Below are 3,658 nucleotides of genomic sequence, written 5' to 3'. Positions count from 1 at the left end.
AAAAGAAAAGAAAAGAAAAGAAAAGAAAAGAAAAGAAAAGAAAAGAAAAGAAAAGAAAAGAAAAGAAAAGAAAAGAAAAGAAAAGAAAAGAAAAGAAAAGAAAAGAAAAAAGAAAAGAGAAAAGAAAAGAAAAGAAAAGAAAAGAAAAGAAAAGAAAAGAAAAAAGACAAATAGACCATTACTCATTATTTGTGTTATATGGTCTTTTTCATTAATTCAAGGCTCAGTGCCAATCTCACATCTCTAAGGAAGCACAAATTACCCATATGATTTTATGTTGGATTTATTCTTTCTGGTATGCTTAGGAAGCTATCATTAAAAGATGCCTTCAGAATAAGAACTTAAAAAGGATAAGTGACTGCCTGGTCACTGAATATCATCATCCCCTGTTTATTAATTATAAATATTTTCAATCCATTTAAAAACTTGCATTATATTTTATATCTCAACTAAAATGTCATTTATATCCTCAACAGATAAAACTTTTTAAGCATTAATATCTAAATTTGCCTCACCTAACAAAGGTAACAGCTCAAGAAAAGACTGGAAAAATCTGAAGAGCTCATGTTATTAGTCATACAGATGGGCTAAGAATATTATGCAGACAAATTGCATGCTGCCTGCTTAGGTCAACAGATTGCCCATTAAGGATAGATAATCTGAAAATGATTTAGGATGCATTTATGGGCAGAGGGGAGCAGAAGTTCTGGCCAAAGTTGTTCACACTGAGTTGGAATAATACCAGTGGATGACAATTTATCACCTAGAGCCCATAGAACTGAACTGCAGCTAGCTAGTTGGACATACTACTCAACCTACCATGCCAGAAATGGGCAGCTGTATAAAAGCCTCTGCTGAATTACACTCTGAGGATGCTTTGTGCTGGCTCTTCTCCACAGTAAGAATTGTGAAGGGGATGAAGTAAATGTGCCACATCACCCTGAAGTCAGATATGTACTTCTTATCACTTTTACCTCTATTCCTTTTTTTGGCAAAGTAAATGCTTGCACTGATGCTGATGCTTGCATTCCAAGCCAGGGGACTAATTTTTGGTTATTTGATGTTACAGCCAAAGAAAATACTACCCCCTAAACACAGAAGGCCCAAAACAGGGGAGCATACCACCATCGAGCCTTAAAATACAACTCTAATTCTTAGTCCTGGACCTTAATTTGTGTTCTAGATACATATAGCTCTTGAGAAGTTGATTAGTAGGTTGCAATGAAATAAGCAATGAAGTTGATAAAGAACTGTTCTTTGACTCACTTACTTTATATTAGTAAACATCCTTATTTCTGTTTTCTCTGCTTATTTCGTTGTGTGTTATCCCAACTGAGAAAAAGAGATAGGCTATTATAAGACCTTTGTCCTACATGTCCCGATTTATGCATCATTATTTGATATGAATAGTCATTAAAGTCTTTTTTTTTTGTGTGTGTAGAAACTGAAGTATTTAATTAATTCATTATCTCAGAATGCTTCACACTGACAGTTTTGCTACCATCATGGTATTAACTGGGAGCTATGCTTTTAAAAAGACTGCTCAAAATGAATTCTGAAGGCGTTTCTCAAGCATGTACTCTGTACTGAGGACAAAAGATGGTTTGAAACTGCATTTCCTTTTTGTAAGCTCCCTTCAAAAGGTTACATGAAAATGCTAGAAATATTTTGGTTGATAAACTAAGACAGAAATGAGATATATATCTGAGGTCTTTGAACAGTTGTGAACTTCAGTAGGAATGCTGCAGCAGTGATCTGCAGCAGCACTGGTAATGGTTGCATTCTTCCATTTTCTAATGACACTAAAACAACTGGGTTTGCTCAGTTTGGTCTTCTAAGACTTTTATTATACTAAATAACTAATGGTCAGCAATTACAAAATTTCAAAGACATTCAGACATTAATTATACACCAATAATGCTTACTAACCTCTCATTAGCTCAGGATTCCTATGGGTTTGGTACTTTGCTCCCTTCTTCCCTCTTAAGCTGACAACATAAGTAAGAACCAAAATAGAATTATTTTTTTTCCCCTCTTGTACTGTCCGTTGGCATAATCGGAAGTATTTTAAAATACTTCACATGCAAAGACATTTTAAAAACCCTATAAATCAAACAGAAACTAACATCTGGGTAGAAGAATTAAAACAATGAAATAAAGAATAAATGTAAAAAAATACTTTCTGGCACCTGAGGGGTTGTGACTACCCTTTGTGCAGATTCACTTGTCTACACCTATCCTATGTGTCTGGATCCTCAGAACATCCAATATTATTTAGAAACAAAAGAAGCAGTGTCAGTTCAGATGTCTTATCTAAGCTATATTCAGATTCTCCACAGGAGGAATCACCCTGTGTCGAGCTCTGACATATTGTGACAAGACTGCTTCTTGCAGGCAAGCTGATTTGTTTTCTTTACACTCAGTGGAGGAGAGCAATGCAGGTGTGATGCTGAGATCACAGGAATCCTTGCCTCAAAATTTGGGCCAAGATTCTTTAAAGTTTGGTTGTATGGTTAAAAATTATTGGTTCTGTTATGGTTTCTACCCACCTGTTGAAGGGTGGTGATAACCAGTGTTAGAAGTCTTCAACTGAGAAGTAAATTACTTTAGTTTTATGACTAACAAGCAATAAACTGTTATGCTGCCAGAAGAAAATAATTTTTGTATATATAGTCTTACCCAAGCTGTTCTTCTTGCAGAGTGTTTTTTCATTAGACACAATATGTTTAAGCAGAGCACAATATAAGTGCTTCTTTTTCAAAGTAGCATGCCCTTCATTTTTTTTTAAAAAACGAAGTATTGATGTTTGTGGTTTTTTTAGATATTAAAAGTAACAATTGCTGAGCTCCTTCTAAAGCATAAGACAAACCAGAAAAGCTGTAAGAGAACCAGGTACAATATTTAGCCAGGAGACACTCTTGGTAGCTTTGGGACTGGGAATTTATGACACTAAACAGTTTCATACGAATTGTTTCTCCAAATAAATTCTATCCTTAAGGATAAGGCAGACAGAAGTGACATTTAGGCTGACCTTCCAAGAAAACCAATTTTGTTTTATTGTTTTAACAAGAGCTACAGATGTTTGTGAGAGCATCTGCTAAATTTACCCTGATTTTAAAGTTTGATTAATGCTCAAACAAATTAATGCTCAGCACATTAATATGAATTATTATTAGATTTTTAAAAATAAAAGGAAATCTTGACCTGTCCTGGCTGGGCAAAGGCTGTAAATCCGTGACCTATGCTTCGTCATACTGTGAATCCAAAAAAGTACTATTGTAAGGTTAATTGCATTAACTCAGCTTAGTATTAGTGTCTGTAGTTAGGAGTGATTTGGTTACTTTATTTCCTATTAGTGCAAAATTTGCAAATTATGACAGCTTTCAAAGCTGCATAAAAATTAATCAGTACTCTGCAGAATCACATAACTGCTTGTAAACATGAGTCATTAGGGGTCATAGTTACTTATACTATGAAAAAATGAATGTTAACCATTTCTTTTCCAAAATGTGCCTGTTTATAAGGGAAGAAGCCCTTGATGGCACTCATGACGTCCCAGTCACCTTATAAATAAAATTACAATCTATAACACTGTAAAGCTTCCCACATTTTATATAAAGCCATTTGTGAGCTAAATGCATTTAGATCTGCAATCCTG

The 3,658-nt window shown here is 34.5% G+C and overlaps 1 long non-coding RNA gene across 1 annotated transcript in view; it reads left to right on the top strand.

Annotated features, from left to right (window-relative positions):
- Positions 1–3,658, top strand: part of LOC114063503 — an 18,480-nt gene that overhangs the window by 583 nt on the left and 14,239 nt on the right. The window lies entirely within an intron of this gene.

Source organism: Empidonax traillii, unplaced genomic scaffold, assembly GCF_003031625.1.
Source record: "Empidonax traillii isolate 1590-97213 ecotype Southwest subspecies unplaced genomic scaffold, ASM303162v1 scaffold471:size1368335, whole genome shotgun sequence".
Lineage (NCBI taxonomy): Eukaryota > Metazoa > Chordata > Aves > Passeriformes > Tyrannidae > Empidonax > Empidonax traillii.
The sequence above is the reverse complement of the archived record's forward strand: the minus strand, read 5'-3'. Positions and strand labels throughout refer to the sequence as shown.